The sequence below is a fragment of the Castor canadensis genome, chromosome 15, assembly GCF_047511655.1.
Source record: "Castor canadensis chromosome 15, mCasCan1.hap1v2, whole genome shotgun sequence".
In the NCBI taxonomy this organism is placed as follows: Eukaryota; Metazoa; Chordata; class Mammalia; order Rodentia; family Castoridae; genus Castor; species Castor canadensis.
The window spans coordinates 94,483,995-94,502,737 of NC_133400.1; positions in this window are offsets into that span (position 1 = coordinate 94,483,995).

Here is an 18,743-nt window from a genome sequence, read left to right on the forward strand (position 1 = left end):
GATTGTTTCCAAGCTACAGGCCATTTATCCCTCAGACCAGAGTCTGCACAACACCTGGAGGTTCATACAACGGCTCCTTCTCTAAATTGTGCATCGATACTCATGTAACTAGTCATGTTTCTATCATAACTGTCCTAATTGTAAAACAACGTCTGTTAGCGTAAGGATATTAAGTGTTCATACGTAATGTTATTGGGATAAAGAATTCCATTTTCTGACCTCTCTTTTTCTTTGGTCATGACTTTCCTGACATAGAGAAGGACAATTTTAATTTATTTAAATTTACTACTTTTGTGCACATATTCCAAGATTTCTGATACTGGTGTCATGCTTAGAAAGACTTTATCCTGAGAGTATATCATGTAATTATTCACACATTATTTTTCTTGAACTTTTATGCTTTCATGTTTTCAAGTAAATCTTGAATTTGCCAGGGGCCGCGGGCTCATGCCTATAATCCTAGCTACTTAGGAGGCTGAGATTGGAAGGATTGTGGTTTGAGGCCAGTCTGATAAAATAGTGAGAACTCCACCTCCAAAATAACCAGAGCAAAATAGGTTGGCGGCATGGTTCAAACAGTACAGTGTCTACTTTGCAAGCAGGAAGCCCCGAGTTCAAACTCCTCCAGTCTCACAAAAAAAAAAATCTTAAATTCATATGGGCGTCTCTAATATGACAGTAGAAGAATATGGTTGTACTCCATTTAAGAAAGCTAGACAGTTACTCCACCAATTCTCAAATAATTTATCTTTTCCCTGTCTGTTTGAAATACCACTTTAATCATACATTAACATAATATGTTTCAACATCATTTACTCCAGGTAATTTACATAATTTACTCCAGGTTTAAAAACAGCTTTAAAATGCACTAAGAATAGGTGTATTTCTGTCGAAATCATTTTCCATGATCACCCAGTTTGCAAAACAAGCCATTTACTAGCAGAAGATGGATTGTTACATTCCATGGCACTGGAGATGGAGTCATCTGTCCATTTGGGTAGTGTGTGGAAGATGCATTCACAAGTTGAAAAACCTTTTTTTTATTGTGGTACTGGGGTTTGAACTCAGGGCCTCATGCTTGGTAGGCAGGCTCTCTACCACTTGAGCCACTCTGACAGCCCATTTTTTGTGTTGGGTATTTTTGAGATAAGGTCTCGTGAACTATTTGTCTGCCAGCTTCAAACTGCAATGGTCCTGATTGATCTCTGCCTCTGGAAAAGCTGGGATTACACGCATGAGCTACAACCGTTCAGCTTGAGTAATCTTTTTGAAAAGAAAAGATACAGTATGAACAGAATTTGATGAAGAGACAGAGACAAATCGGGGTGTGGTTTTTTTTTTTGTTAAGAACACAAAAATTGAGCTCAGTGGCAGAGCACTTGCCTAGCACGCACAGCTCTCTAGGTTTAATCCCCAGTACCACTTTAAAAAGATTACAAAACTTGTGATCCTCCTGCCTCAGCCTACCAAGTGCTTGGATTACAGATGTGAACCACCACACCTGGTTCTTTCTCTGAAGTTCATTCTCAAACTATTTCTGTATTTACTTGGCTCCTCTATGAAGCTGAACTAAATTTGTCACAGAAAAATTCAGGAGCTAGTAAGTTAGAAGCTTCACGGTGGCACAGAGAGCCACAGTTTGCAAATAATGTTCCCTGTGCTAAAATTTCATATGAAATGTGAGGTCTCCTTCAAGTTTCAGAGAATCAGGATCAAAGTTCCAGTTTTTGTATTTGCAAGGATATTTTCCAGTTTAGCCAGAATTCTGGGAAGTGGTCCAAGAAGCAAGGTAGGACACAGAGAGATTTAGAAAGGAAAAGTAACTCACCAACCAAACTATTTCATTACCTGGGTAAAAGGACATGGTACCTTTCATTAAGAAAGCTTGGTCAAAGATCCTAGAGCTGAAAGTCTTTCTATAAACCCATGCTCACAAATCCTCCCTCTTCTGTAGGGGAGAGAAGGGACTTCTCTACCCTTGAAGTGTTGGTCAGGAGACTATGAGATACGCTCACAGTGGAAGATTAACAGGAAAACCCATTTCAGTTACATGCACATCCATGGAAGTCCCACAAAACATGAGACTGGAAGCAGAGCCAGAGTTCATTTGGGACCCTGAGTGACAGAAAGCAACAGGGGCTTGGGGCTTCTGTGGGGTGGTGAAGTGACAGGTTATAGGAGAGTGAGGTGAAGAAAGGTTGTTTTGTGATTTGGGCCTCAGGAGGGACTGTGAGATGAGGTGACAGTGTCTCTCTGGGTGGCTGTCTCCTTCAGCCTCTTCTAGGATGTGATCTTCCTGAGTAGATTTTCCCAGGGCATTGACCGACTTCCCAAAAGAAAGGATTCAGGATCAGTGGACCTGTCTGTAGTCATGAGGATGGATGGATAGATGAGGTGACAGGGAAATTAAAAATTATGAAGGACCAGACACATTAATACTGGGAAGTAAAAACTTAAAAACCAGAGCACAGAGCTCCCCTCCCATCACCTTCTCCAATTTACAAAAATAGGAAAATGTAAAGTAGTTATCTGCATCTGCCTTCTTTCAGATGTTAAGTTATAAGCTTGGGCTGGTAGAATGGCTCAGGCAGTGAGAGCACCTGCCTAGCAAGTGTGAGGCCCTGAGTTCAAACCTAATACCACCATTGCCAAAAAAAAAAAAAGACCCACCAGTTTGAGTCTTCTGTCCCATTTCTGTGTGGGAAACAGGAAATGCTTCTTTCTCCCTTTTCTACTTTAGCCTGTTTTACTAGAATAAATCTTCGCTAAACTTTCACCTTGTGAGATTCTCCTTTTTGTGAGACCCTCTTAAAATGCTTTTCATAGTGAATCTTAAGTTCCTATGACTTGCATGGAAACTGGGAAGCTGAGGGAACCCCTGGTCCCTTCCCCTTCTTTGGTAACGTTCAGACAAGGGAAGTTCTGAGGAAGTCCCTTCCGTGTCAATGTTCTTCAATTCTGTCCCTCAGTCTCTGTTCCTCAACTCCTCTGGTTTGAAACCCAAGCCTGCAACTTTGTGGTGGCATTTCCCAATCTCCTGCTGCTGTGTTTGGGGATGAAGTGTCCTAATCCACACTTCCAACTGTGCCTTCTGTTTCCTCAGTGCCACCTCTAGTCCCACCCACGATGCACAGCACTTACCTCTTCCTGCTGTCACCTGGGGATCTCAGGTCCTTTGTGGGGCACAAATCTGCACTAGAACTGGTCTCTGTCCAAGACTCACTTGGATGGTGTCAGAATGCACATGGGCAAGCTGTTGCAGCAGGGGGAGCCCTGCAAGTGCCCACCTGGAGACACCTCACCCAAACCCCTGCAGCCGGGAGAGCAGGGATACAGGGTCTGTCCTGGGCACCCACGACAAGGGGTCTTCGCTCCTTCCAGGCTGCTAATGATGGATTATGTTACCCAGAAGGTTGGCATTCATATTCAATCTGTTCTGTAGCCAGGAATAAAGTATGAGGACTATTTCCCACATGCGTTCTTTCTGGGACATTGTACCGACTCCTGTTCCAGTCATCCACTGAGCAACCCTGCAGAACTGGAAGAAAAGGATGCCACAGGAGTGAGGAAGCAGCACTGAGATGGCTGCAGGCTGAGCTGGGCATCCCCCCAGGACCACATACCCACCCCTCCCAGGAGCAGCCGTATCAGTGTGAATCCGGGGAATCAAGGGGAAAAAGCTGGACATGAGCCTGGGAACTGGATTTGTGCTCTTGGTCTCATGAAGGCGCCGTGACGAAGAAGGGATGGGACATTTGGGTTGTTCTGGGCAGGACTGACGCCGTTCAGGAGTCTGACTTTCTAAACAACGTTGAAGAAGGAATTGCAAATGGGCACTAAGAATGTCTAGAATCAGCGGGGACTATCAGTCCGCTCCTTACCTTTAGCCATTATCACAGGTAGACGAAAGAAGGTGAACATTTCCTTGTGAGGTTCATCAGTCTCCACAGGATTTTTGGTGGGAGACTCAGTCCTTTAAGACAGGAAAAACCAAAGCCAGGTTACTATTCAGATTTGAGTCCGCAAAAATTTAGCAAGTTAAAATCAAGGTTTGGGTAATTATCAGTTACCAAAGAAACTGGTGATCTCCTTTGAGGAAAACAAATATGTGTATTTTCTCTAGTTTTCTAGACACTCTGTTTCCCACTAGCATTGTTAGCATTACATCAATTTCGGTCCCAGATTTCTCTGGAGGACATTATGTTTATGACAAGATATCATTACAAGGCAATATCAGATCCAGTTTGGGAAGAACATGAAGTTTGTTACTCTCTGCTTGTGAGGAAGAACATGACAATAAATCCAGATCCCTGTGAAATAAATAGCATCCACTACCTCACCCAGGATGAACTGGAATAACTCCTGGAACGGGCAGCCAGGGGCGAAGTGAGAGTCACCCCCTGGCTGAGAATTATCGCAGAGAGGTTTCTGTATAAATAGTGGCTTCACTTAGATGACGTGACCCAATTTGTGGAGCTACATAAAATCCATAGTGTGAGGCGCACGAAGCGGCACATGAGTTGTGCCCCAAGCAGGTAACGAGGTGCTCATGGGAGGCAGACCCACCATGCGCTTGTAATCACACACCTTGAGCAAAATGGGGGAAGGGCACTTGGTGGCTTATAAATCACTACCTGTAGCCTATGAATCTACGGCATCGTGTTATCTTAATTTTCTCCTTTTCCTCCTTTCTGTATTTCTCACCTGGCTAATTTCAGGAAAGAAATGATTGTTTTCCCCATACATAATTTCTAAGACTTTTTAAAGTTTATTTTTAAAATATAGGAAAAGAGAAGCGAAAAATCCCGGCAGGACTGATCTGAGATCATGGCTGTAGTAGTTAAAGACCATATAACCACCGTAAGCAACCCTTAGTGGCACTCCAGTACTCCCAGTGGTCTGACGCTTTGTTTGAAAGAACCATGAGAACACAAAATCCAGCAGTCTGTCAAGAATGGAAATTTGGCAAGAACTTAAAATGCCTGAATTATAATTACTTGTCCTGCTCTGACTTGCACGAAGCAGATTAACCAACTTCTTGGAACTTTTTTTTTTTTTGGTACTGGGGTTTGAACTCAGGACCTCACACTTGCCCTGAGGGTCTAGGAAGTCTCATTTGCATTACTGTGTTAAGTATTTCTACACAATACTCAGGGTCACACAGGCACACTACATATTAACTGAGTGACTGAGTGAAGGATCACTTAGACAAGAACAGAGCATAGTTTTTAAAGTAGTTTCCTTCACAGAGTAACTTAGTATATTTTGATTTACTCAAAAAATATCCAAAAGTCCCATCTGTTGTAAACTGCTTCATTTTACTTGTGGAGGGGGGGGGCTGAAGAACCATTCTTGGAAAAAAATTGATTTTTACATTCTATATAATTCATTTCTGTATTGAAAAGCAATTGTATGGGTTTATTTTTGTAGGGGGTGTCGTTTGGTTTTTTGTTTTGTTTTGTTTTTTGGGACAGTGTCTCACTGGTGGTGGGATTACAGGCGTGCACTACACCAGGTTGCCATTGTAATCTGGTCTCACACCAACAGGACAGTCATGCCCCTGAGCTCAACAGTTCCCCACCTTCCCCCCACCCCACCAGCCAAACTCATCCTCCACTTCCAGGTCAATTCTCTGACACCAACACCAACACATGCTGGAACCAGAGTGGCCATAAGAATTGACAGATTAGGTGAATGATGGGACTTGTGGGGAAGTAAGTTTGAAAAACATGGAGTTAAAGAAATTCCAGCATGGCATTCTGCCTTGCCCAATCTGGGCAAAAAGTGAGACCCTATCTCAAAAGATACACCCAACACAAAAGAAAAGGGTTGGTGGAGCGTCTCAAGTGGTGGAGCGCTTGCCTACCATGCATAAAACCCTGAGCTCACACTCCAGTACTGCCAAAATAAAGAGTGTCAGGTTATTTTGGTGTCACTTCTTTAAAGAGCATGTTTGACCTTGCTCCTTCCTATTATTGCTTCTACTCTCTCTTCAACAAAATTAGAGATAAGGGCAAAATAGCTTCTGCCAGGTATTGAGGGGGTGGGGGGGAAAGGGAGGGGGTGGGGTGGGTGGTAAGAGAGGGGGTAGGGGGAGGGGGGGAAATGACCAAAGCATTGTATGCACATATGAATAAAAAAAATAGCAAAAAGAAAAAAAAAGCATGTTTGATATGCCGTCCTGCCCATACATTTGTGAACTCAAGCGCTGAGTGTGCCAACTTTTCTTACTGGTCTCCCACCTCCCATTTCACTCAAATCCATCCTGGATGAAAGGCAAACTCTCCTTTCAGATTTGCCTTAAATTCCCTTCTCTGCATTTAGTTCCCACACCCACTTCCTGTCTCTTAAACCCAAATTTCTTTTTTTTCCTAACCAGACAACCATTTGTCATTTTTGTTGATAAAGTAGTGAAGTCAGGCGTGTTAGTTGGCTGTTGTGTTCTGGGTCTACCTTTCTACCATCTTCAGAACTTGAAGATAGTGTGGGTGATTCCCTTGAGAGTCTGTCTGGCACAGGCACCTGGAATCAGAGTTGCTCTGTGCACAGCAGCTGGAGGAGGCCTGAGATGGGTGTGGGATACAAGACCAGCCTGCACAGCCCTGAGAACACAGCCTTGGTTGCTGTCAGGGGCTTGTCAAGGTCCTTGTTCTCTAGCCAGCCACACCTGTGCCCACCACTCAGACTCCTTTTATTCCCCAGTCTCAGAATAAATAGAGGGGAAAAAGTCCTTTCATAGAAAGGCTTAGAAGAGGGCTGGCGGAATGAATCGAGTGGTAAATTGCCTGCCTAGCAAGCATGAGGCCCTGAGTTCAAACTCCAGTACCACCAAAAAAGAAAAAAAAGAAAGGCTTAGAAGAGTAAAAACTATCTTTCACCCACAAAAAAAGACCAACTTTAAAATAACCTCAACCAAAATTTCAACATACTTTAAAAAATATTTACATTTGGTGGGCACAGTGGTTCATACCTATAATCCCAGTTACTTGGGAGGTAGAGACGAGGAGAAGTGCCATGTAAGACTGACCCTGAGCAAAAAACCAAAAAACTTCACCTGCAAAAAATAACTAAAGCACAAAGGGATGGGGTGTGGCTTAACTTGTAGAGTGTCTGCTTAGCAAGCACAAGGACTTGAGTTCAAACCCTAGGACTATCAAAAAAAAGGTTTTTTTTTTATAATTTCATGACATTGTTCTGATGTTTATTTGGAAAAATAAACATAGGAGTATAATTAATGAATTTGGGGAAAATAAAAGAAATGAGAGACTTAGCTACCCTGACATTTATGCTTACTACAAAGCTACAATAATCAAATTAGCACAGTACCTATCTCAGACTAGGTTATCAATAAAACAAAACACCCAGCTAGACCCATCTATTGATTTTGTACAGGCACAGCATGGCGTATAATTGCGATACTCTGTTCTTCATTGAGTCTCTTACCTTGGTTACTCTTTTGTCCTTTCCTTCCTTCGGTGCAAACAGTGAAAGACGACCAACACAGCTCCTAAGGAAGGAGAGATTTTCCACAGGGAATCTTGTAAATACTTATGTTTTCTTTCTGGTTAAAAGTATCTTATCTTCTGAAAGGGACCCAAAGACCCTTGCAAGTTCCATAAACAAGAGTCTCACCATCTTCTGTAAGGCTCCTCTGCTCACACATGTAACGAAAAGGGCTTTTCTCCTTTTAATCTGGCCTCAGTGCTCCAATGGTTGCAGGCAGTGTTCCCCGAAGCCCTTCATATTGTAACTCACTTTTAAAATAGAGACATGAACGAGGTGCCAGTGCTCATGCCTGTAATCCTAGCTACTTGGGAGATGGAGATCAGGAGGATCTTGGCTCTAGACCAATCCAGGCAAAAAAAGGTATGCAAGACTCCATGTCAGTGGAAAAAAGCCGGGTGTGGTGTTACACACCTGCTATCCAGCTATGGTGGAAAACCTAAAAGAACTGGATTTCAGTCCAAGCCTGCCTGGGTAAAAAAGTGAGACCCTATTTTCAAAATAACCAGGACAAAAGGGTTGGAGGCATGGCTCAAGTGGTGGAGTGCCTGCCTAGAAGCCTGAAGCCCAGTACAAACCCCAGTACAACCAAAAAAAAGGGAAACATTGGGACCCCATGAAGTTGGGTTATCCTAGGGCTCATGTTCCCCCCATAGCTACCGAGTCAGAATTCCCTGCAAGCTTTTGGCTTTTGTAGGGGAGCAAATTCACTCTGCTGCCTCTGAACTGGGCCATGAACTTGACGGCTGGGATAGGGACAGTTTCCTGCTGTCAATGTCAGGTATACAGTGTAAAAACAAAACTCTGGGCCAGGAGGTTGCACTGACTTCTTCCAGACATCTGAATCACATCCATCCCCAACAGCTGGATCAGCAACTTGAGGAAGGTCAGATCCACCTCTAGTCACCTGAGAGTGGTGACAGCCACCAAGAAGGAGGAATTTTCTCAGATCTGGTCCTTGGTGACCCATAAAAACAGCAGGAATGGCCAAGACAGGCATGGTCACACTCTATCACTCAGGAGTGTTCCAGGACATCCCTGAGTTGATCCAAGGAGCTAAAGACTGGGGTGTAGCAGGTGAGGGCAGCCACAGTCCCACCCACACCTCTCAAGGAGGAAACTGCCTTCCTGTCATTAGAAAATGACAGCACTCTTAGTCATGTGGAGACCACTCCTGATGAGGGAGAATGAAGCAACTCACTCTTCATAATGCCTGGCCCCTGAGCATTTTAAGGTCAAAATGTTGGGAAATTAAGAGGAGGACTCTCTTCTGGACGTGTTATCCAGCTTTGTCTCTATGGGGTTTCCTGACCACAGTCACACAAGGACCACATCCCAGAAGAGAGGCGGTGGGGTGGGGTGGGGGTTGGAGCTACTAGACAGGGCTTGAATTCCTGTTCTTTCACTTTTTTGTTTGAGCTCGAGCCCCTGCTTTCTCTTCTGTGTGGTAGGACTGATGACAGCTACGCCTGCCCAGGTTGTGCTGTGAGGCACACACACACACACTCGAGCCCTCACCCATGGTAGCTGATAGTAAGTCTCTAACCTTGGATATTCCATGTCTTTTTCTTTAATATAAGATTTCTCTATGTAGCCCATGCTGGCCTAGAGTTTGCTATGTAGCTCAGACTGGCCTCAAACTCCTGATCCTCCTGCCACAGCCTCCAAGGTGCTGGGATTACAGGCGTGTACCATTGTGTCCAGACTCCGTATCTCTAAAACAAGTTGAAATAAATTAAAAATGACTTTGGGAACAAGTTCTTTATCTGGGTACCAAGACATTAAAAGCAAAGCCAGTTGGGGTTAATAAACAGCATTCACAGCATCCCCTCACTATCCCACACTGAATTGTAGAGAGAAAGGAATTCTCTTCAGCTGGTCCACTGGACAAAAATGCATTACGCATCCATGGCCATAACTGGCCGGATATCAGAACTGGAGAAGGGATCCCCTGTGAATAAGGTGCAGAGAATTAACGGGAGCAGATGACTTACAGTTCCAGGTGCTCATGTGACAGTTCTTCATTTTCTTTTCCTAGTAAGCATGTGGTCTCTGTGGGCCAAGTTCATTCAACTGAAGAAGATACTGTGGTGCACAGAGTTTGTTAGCCTGGAAATAACTTGTTCTCAGCTTTGGCCACAGAGCTGTTAGTCAACTCAGACATTGGGTGTCACCTGAGACCAATTAAGCCGGACTGGACTCTTGGGAGGTTCTCCAGTGATTCTTTTTTTTTTTTTTTTTTTTGGTCCCTATTGTCTTTACTTATTTTTTTTAATTTTATTATTCATATGTGCATACAAGGCTTGGGTCATTTCTCCCCCCTGCCCCCACCCCCTCCCTTACCACCCACTCCGCCCCCTCCCTCTCCCCCCACCCCCCCAATACCCAGCAGAAACTATTTTGCCCTTATTTCTAATTTTGTTGTAGACAGAGTATAAGCAATAACAGGAAGGAACAAGGGTTTTTGCTGGTTGAGATAAGGATAGCTATACAGGGCATTGACTCACATTGATTTCCTGTGCATGGGTGTTACCTTCTAGGTTAATTCTTTTTGATCTAACCTTTCCTCTAGTTCCTGTTCCCCTTTTCCTATTGGCCTCAGTTGCTTTTAAGGTATCTGCTTTAGTTTCTCTGCATTAAGGGCAACAAATGCTAGCTAGTTTTTTAGGTGTCTTACCTATCCTCACGCCTCCCTTGTGTGCTCTCGCTTTTATCATGTGCTCAAAGTCCAGTCCCCTTGTTGTGTTTGCCCTTGATCTCATGTCCACATATGAGGGAGAACATACGATTTTTGGTCTAATGTCAGGTCCTCCTGAGAGGCTCACAGACTGGCAACCTGCTGAGAAACTTCCAGATCTCTGCATCATGTCATAACCTGATACACTAGCTCTTGCTCTCCAGCGTGTGGTGTGGGCACCAGAAAGTTCAGCTTCACTTGGGACATTGTTAGAAAAGCAGTCTTGGGCCCCAACCAGATCTGCCAACTCTGTCTGAACTGGCCAGGTCAATCCTTTCCAAACATCAAGGCACCCACGAAGTGCCCTGGGACCAATGCAGATTCTGATCCTATAAGTCTGAGTCAGGGCCTGAGAATCTGCTTTCCAAACATGTTACCAAGCCATACTGCTGGTCCAAGCCCCTGCTTTGAATAACAAAGTTTGGTGATGCACCAAATGCCTTCACAGATGGAGGAATTGTGGTCATTCAAGGGCTACAACACACTGCTTTATTTTTCTTTCTATCACTCATATCCCCACTCATGGTATATAATTAATGAGGCATGTGGAATGCTTTTTTAATACACCTGTTTAACCACCAGTCCTCTAGTTGGGGGAAGGGGCTTGTGGCCCTTGCCAGGTTACTTGATATCAACGTTTGCTACGATGTATATTTTTAAATTCATTTTTAATTGATCTGGATCACTGTACATCATATGGAATTTCATCACTCATTTCTATATATGCATATACTGTGCTTGGATCACATTCAACCCCTCTATCATTCTTCCTCTTCTCTAGTAGTCCCCCTTTTGCTTTCATGACCATGCTTGTTTAGTTTTGTTTCCCCTTAATTCCATTTGTGAGACTGGATTATTTCACTTAACCCGATGATCCCCAGTTCCAGCAGTGTTTCAGCAAATGACATAATTCCACTCTTTAATGGCTGAGTAAAACTTCATTGAGTATGTATACTTTATGCATTCATTCGTAGATAGATAAATAGGCTGCTTCCATAATTTGGCTGTGTGAATAATGCTATATAAACATGGGTGTGCAGGTGTCTCCATGGTAAGCTGACTTCAATTCTTTTGCATGTATAGCCAGATGTGGTATGGCTGAATCACAGTGTGGGGGTCTTCTATGTTTAATTATTTGAGAAACCTCCCTTCTGATTTCCATACAGGTGGCACTAATTTACATTCCTACCAGTAGTGTATAAGGGTCGCTTTTGTCCCACATTCTTACCAGCACTTGTTGTGTTTTTCTTTTTTAAGTACTTAGATTTGAACTCAGGGTCTTGTGCTCACTAGGAAAGCACTCTACCACTTCAACCAAACTTCCAGTGCTTTTTTTATTGGTAGTTTATTTTTCAGATAAGATCCCATGCTTTTGCCTGGGTCAGCCTCAGACCACAATCCTCCTACCTCCAGTTCCTAAGTAGCTGGGATTATAGATATGTGTCAATATGACCAGTGTATTTCTTTGAGACAGGGTCTCCCGGCATGCATTTGCTCTTGTTTGTGTTCTTGGTAGTAGCCATTCTGATGGGTGAGATGGAGCCTCAATGTAGCTTTTTATTTGCATTTCTCTGATGATGAAGAATGTGGAACATTTCTTCCATGAACTTAGTCATATGTACTTCTTCATTTGAACAGTGTTGGTTCAGTTCATTTATCATTGATTACTTTTCATTTTGTAAGTTCCTTGTATAATCACCTGCTGGACAAATATTCAGTAAAGACTTTCTCCCATTCTGTAGTCTGTCTCTCCCCTCTGTTGATTGTTTATTTTACTGTGCAGAAGCTTTTTTAATTTGATGCAATTCCATTAGTCAAAACTTTCTCTTATCTCCTGAGTTACTGAAATCCTATTCAGAAAGTTCTCGCCTTGGGATGTTTTAGCCAGAGTTTCCAAATCTTGCATCAAGTTCTAAACTGCAGCCAGGAGTGGTGGCTCAAGTCTGTAATCCTAGCTACTCAAGAGGCAGAAACCTGAAGGATTGCAGTTCAAGGCCAGCCTGTGCAAAAAATTCATGAGACTCCATCTCAACCAATGACTGGGTGTGGTGACATATGCCTGTCATTCCAGCTATGCAGAGAAGCACAAATAAGAGAATCATGACCCAGGCTGGCCTGGGCATAAAGCTAGACTGTATCTCAAAAACATTCAAGAGTTCCTGCAAATAATGTGTGAGATCCTGAGTTCAAATCCCAGTACTGCCAAAAAAAAAAACTTTGGCTATTCCTATATATTTAAAGCTTGAAGTCTTAATATCTAAGTCTTTGATCAATTTAGAGTTGATTTTTGGACAACACTCTGTTTCTCGCACTCCCTCTCTTGCTGGAGTAAGGTTTTTTTCTCTCGCTTCTTGGTTATTTCTGGACCTAACTGGGCTTAACTGGGGGTGACTGGAGATTCAGAAAAGACACAGGATAAACAGACATACAGACAGAAAGCTGGGGTCAGGTGTGTTGGGCATTCAGATGGAGACACCCAACCCTCATTGCTTCTTTTCTCTATCTTGATTCTTTAAGGCCTTGCTCCTTACGAGTCAACTGCCTGTACAGCTATCCTTATCTCAACTAGCAAAAACCCTTGGTCCTTCCTATTACTGCTTATACTCTCTCTTCAATAAAATCAGAGATAAGGGCAAAATAATTTCTGCCAGGTAGCAAAGGGTAAGGGGGGGGTAAGGGAGGAGGAGGAGGGAAGGGGGGAGAAATGACCCAAACATTGTATGCACATATGAATAAAATAAAAATTAAAATAAAAATGAAAAAAACAAAAAACAAAACAAAACAAAAAAAGCATGATACTGTTCTTGTCCCTAATAGGTGACCCAGAATAGATACTCAAAAATATTTGAAGTGCACTGAATTGAAATCTCCATTAAGTTTCCTAAAAGGTCTTTAGAAATGACAACCATTTTAATAACACTTCAGTGATGAATTTATATGGAATAACTGAAACTTAGACTGATGTAAAATGTGTATTTGAGTATATTCAACTGAGTACCCATGAGTACTTAAAACTCTTAAAAAAAAAAAGATTATAAGAAATGGATCACTGTGATCCTGGGTGGCCAGATCAGGAGATCAGAATCTTATATTAACACAGATCTGAATAAATTAACAGACAAAAGATGTCAAAATATAAAATAATAATTTTTGATTTAAAAATTTTAGTTGCTTTATTTTTTTTTAATTTTTTTTATTATTCATATGTGCATACAAGGCTTGGGTCATTTCTCCCCCCTGCCCCCACCCCCTCCCTTACCACCCACTCCGCCCCCTCCCTCTCTCCCCCCCTCAATACCCAGCAGAAACTATTTTGCCCTTGTTTCTAATTTTGTTGAAGAGAGAGTATAAGCAATAATAGGAAGGAACAAGGTTTTTGCTGGTTGAGATAAGGATAGCTATACAGGGCATTGACTCACATTGATTTCCTGTGCGTGGGTGTTACCTTCTAGGTTAATTCTTTTGATCTAACCTTTTCTCTAGTTCCTGGTCCCCTTCTCCTATTGGCCTCAGTTGCTTTAAGGTATCTGCTTTAGTTTCTCTGCATTAACGGCAACAAATGCTAGCTAATTTTTTAGGTGTCTTACCTATCCTCACCCCTCCCTTGTGTGCTCTCGCTTTTATCATGTGCTCAAAGTCCAATCCCCTTGTTGTGTTTGCCCTTGATCTAATGTCCACATAAGAGGGAGAACATACGATTTTTGGTCTTTTGGGCCAGGCTAACCTCACTCAGAATGATGTTCTCCAATTCCATCCATTTACCAGCGAATGATAACATTTCGTTCTTCTTCATGGCTGCATAAAATTCCATTGTGTATAGATACCACATTTTCTTAATCCATTCGTCAGTAAGTGGGACATCTTGGCTGTTTCCATAACTTGGCTATTGTGAATAGTGCTGCAATAAACATGGGTGTGCAGGTGCCTCTGGAGTAACCTGTGTCACAGTCTTTTGGGTATATCCCCAAGAGTGGTATTGCTAGATCAAATGGTATATCAATGTTTAGCGTTTTAAGTAGCCTCCAAATTTTTTTCCAGAGTGGTTGTACTAGTTTACATTCCCACCAACAGAGTAAGAGGGTTCCTTTTTCCCCGCATCCTCCCCAACACCTGTTGGTGGTGGTGTTTCTGATGATGGCTTTTCTAACAGGGGTGAGGTGGAATCTTAGTGTGGTTTTAATTTGCATTTCCTTTATTGCTAGAGATGGTGAGCATTTTTTCATGTGTTTTTTGCCATTTGAATTTCTTCTTTTGAGAACGTTCTGATTAGTTCACTTGCCCATTTCTTTATTGGTTCATTAGTTTTGGGAGAATTTAGTTTTTATCTGGAGGTATCACAATACCTGACTTCAAACTATATTACAAAGCAATAGCAATAAAAACAGCATGGTACTGGCACAAAAACAGACGTGAAGACCAGTGGAACAGAATAGAGGACCCAGATATGAAGCCACACAACTATAACCAACTTGTCTTTGACAAAGGTGCTAAAAATATACAATGGAGAAAAAGCAGCCTCTTCAACAAAAACTGCTGGGAAAACTGGTTAGCAGTCTGCAAAAAACTGAAATTAAATCCATGTATATCACCCTATACCAAGATTAACTCAAAATGGACCAAGGATCTTAATATCAGACCACAAACTCTAAAGTTGATACAGGAAAGAATAGGAAATAACTCTGGAATTAGCAGGTATAGGTAAGAACTTTCTCAATGGAACCCCAGGAGCACAGCAACTAAGAGATAGCATGGATATGGGACCTCATAAAACTAAAAAGCTTCTGTTCATCAAAAGAAATGGTCTCTAAACTGAAGACACCACCCATAGAGTGGGAGAAAATATTTGCCAGCTACACATCAGACAAAGGACTGATCACCAGAATATATAGGGAACTTAAAAAACTATTTGCTTTATTTTTTGAGACAGGTTCTCACCATCTAGCCCAGGCTGGCCTCAAACTCATGAGCCTCCTGCCTCGGCCTCACAATGATGGGAATACCAGCTTGGGTCACTATGCCCAGCTAGGTTAAGGATCTTAATTGGCTTTTATTCACAATGCTAGAGTCAAGCAATTCATCTTATGATGAATGAATTTCATGAATGAAAGGCAATGAATTTTCCCGTGATCCAAACTCTGTAGACAAACAGAAAGGCTAAGGAAAGCAGAAGCAGAGAGCAAATATGGACCAGCCATTTCAAAGTCACTTTCTTTATCCAATCAACACAGAAGGTCCTTCCTGAGCCTGCTAGCTTAACCTTGCTTGTTTGGGGATTTGGCTGTTCTTGCTCTCTCTCTCTCTCTCTCTCTCTCTCTCTCTCTCTCTCTCTCTCTCTCATCTTTCGATTTCTTTGAGGGTCGAAGAAACAACTTAGGTTTGACTGGGTGGTGTAAACTCCAACATGAGTGACTCCATTTTGGTTTGGTCTCTTCAGTGTAGAAGTTGGGTGGAAACCCATGGCCTCACCTCATATAAATTTCATTTTACAGATTCAGTTGAATGAGTGATGCCACTCTAAGCACATACTGAAAAGATAACTATGACAGAAGCATTCCGGATAATGTACTTCTGATGGGGAAACTATTAACTATTGCAGAATCATTTCCAACACCCCCACCATGCCTGCCTCCCTACTTACTCAACACGATGACTCTCATCTGCCTGGATCTGTGCACAGCTCCAAGCAGCCCAAACATGTACGTGGGCACATAGTGCATGCTCCTAGGATTGCTATTCAGAACAGGGGATAGATTTAAAGACAGCACTGTGCCCCTAAATGGTTTTAATGAGCGATTTCAACATATTGCTATCCCTGTTTACTTTTCAGCTGAGATTAGGAATAAGGAAGAGGTTGCAGATTTCTTTCTTTTCCAAACTTCAACAAGAACTACACAAGAAGAAATTTCCAAAATTGAGAAAAATCTGTCAGCAGAGATTGTGATTGCATTCATAACTGATTACATAAATTAATAGAATGCTAAATGCATTTCCCCTGAGTTTGCCCAAGGCAATGAGATAACAGAGAGAAACCCTTCCATGTTCCAGAGGAAGAAGCTAGGCCACCTAAATTTACAAAATGGTGTCAAATGCTAGTTTGGGCAAACTTCACCCATCTGCCATATCCAGGTTATTGAAATAAAAGCTGAATCCAGTGAATGTTGGAGGGGAGGTAAGGGCTCTTGGGAGAGTTGCCAATGTGACTTTGTGGGGTAGGCTGGATTTCCTTTGCTCAGGTCAATAGGGTGAATGTTCAAAACAATCCTGGAGAGCTCCCTGTGTCCCCTAGAGTGCGAGGATCACATCATAATATGCCACAAGACTGCATATGGAGAAATGAAGTAGCCACAGGTAGGAGGGGCTGTAATATACCAGGGATGGTGGGAAAGGGATGTGATATGGACAGAGTGGCTCCTCTTTACAGAGTGGGCAGCCAAGTCCCCAGTGTCCTGAGAAGATGAATCAACCACCTGTCCAGAGGAGTGAAGAGGCTTAGCCTCCACACCCTGTCTCTGCTCCAGGTGCTTCTGCTTCTGGGTTTTTCCCGTTCCAGGCTTTGGGCTGGCCTCACATCCTCCCGAGGACCCATCTCTAGATGTGTCTGGCTACCTCCTCCCCAGCTCACCTCTCAAGCTTAGGTTCAGTTTACACACCAGTGCGAATTCCAGGATGGTTTCCAGCCCTCACAGGGCAACTCCTGCCCGTTCCTCCACACGAGGAGGTAGAGGGGACGTTGGTTCTCTTGGTATTACCCCATCTCCTCCCTAATTGGACATCCCTTATTTCTGTGTGTTCTAAAACTTCACCGAACTTGACAATTGTCCATGGATTTCCATGACAACCTATCTTTTTTCTTCATTCTATGATCATGTATATTTTGTCAAACAAGTTATTTAATTTCTCAGTAGTCTTTTTTTTAGTCCTTTTAATATGTTCATCTCTGAAAGCATTTAAATCCCTTGCTATAATTATGAACACACTGTGAAATTTCCTCACTGTTAACAACTTTCTAAGCATGTTCAATGTCATCTTCATATCTCACATTTTTTTTCACAACAGTTGAGCTGTGTCCATAAGTTTTGCTGTGTGGTTTCCATCATTCTTTCACCTGTCCATCTCTGACATGGGGACACTGCTTTTCAATTTCCAACAGGATAGAATGTGTATTTATTTATTTATTTATTTATTTATTTAATTTTCTCTCAGGTGGTGTGGGCTTTGAAGAACGTGTGTTTCTTCTGACTGCCAAATTGCTGATGTTTTGGACTGTGGAGGAGCAGGTGACTAATCCATGCAGTGACTGTTTTAGAACTTGTCAAAGTTCTCTTTAGATAAGTTCTAAGGGTTTCTAGATAATAGACAATGTTTAATTGGATTCAATGTTTTAAACTTAAAGTTTTATATTTTCTAATTAACACAATTCTTCTGATTGGTAAAGCATTTGAAGTGGATTTCTCCTTTCTAGACACATACAACCAAAAAATTTAAACTGATAGCTCATCTAGTTTTAAATTTTGTATTTAATTCTTATTTAATGGATTTCCTTGGTTGCAAGTACTTTTTTTTTGGTGGTACTGGGGTTTGAACTCAGGGTCGCACGCTTGCTGTTTGAGGCACAGCCCTAGCCCCTTATTTAATTAATTTACTTGTTTTGTCCCTTTATGTGTAATCTTTTTGCGTCAATTTTAAGGTGTGTTTTAAAGGTATCTTTATTGTTCCTTTGGATTTAATGTGATCTGAGACTCTTTTTATTGGACAGTTTTATGGTTCTGATTACAGCCTTTAAGATTAATTAGAAGATCAACTATATTGATGTATTGCATACATAAAAACCTGTACTAAAATTTCAAACCTGTCTTTTTATTCTTAATCTTATTCTGACATACAGGAAAATCACAACATCCAGCACCATTCTTGATGAATTAAGATAAAGTGTGGACTGATTTCTCAACCAAGCAAATTTGGGAACATTTTTAAACAGAACACAGACACACCCGCATGTACAGTCACATATGTGTGACCAGCTGATGCTGTGACTGTCCATCTCCACTTGCAGGCTTCAAAGGTTGCACAGAACTTGCATCTTCAGAGGAGGTGAGAGCCTATGTGTCTGTTTGTCCCATGATCATCACTTTGTAGATGGCATTTTAAACCTTTCTAATCACTGCTGTACTTAATTCTCTCCAACCTATGGCCTCTCATCTCCCAACTCCTAAAGCTAACTATCCTCTATGAGGAGTTGAGTTGCTTTGAGGATGTTGGAGTTTTGATTTCTCTTATTTCCACATATCACCCAAGGTCCTTTTGGGAACAAGGCAAGCATAAAACAAAAGACAACAAATTGAAAGTGGAAACAGGCAGTGATAATGATTCTTGAATCCGCACAGATGAGTTTTATCTTGGGCCTCATTCCAAAGAGATTATTCCCACCAGCCAGTGATTTCTAAAGCCCATGGGATGCCATAAATCAGAAATGCTTTAAGGTTCCAGCATGTCACTTAATCAT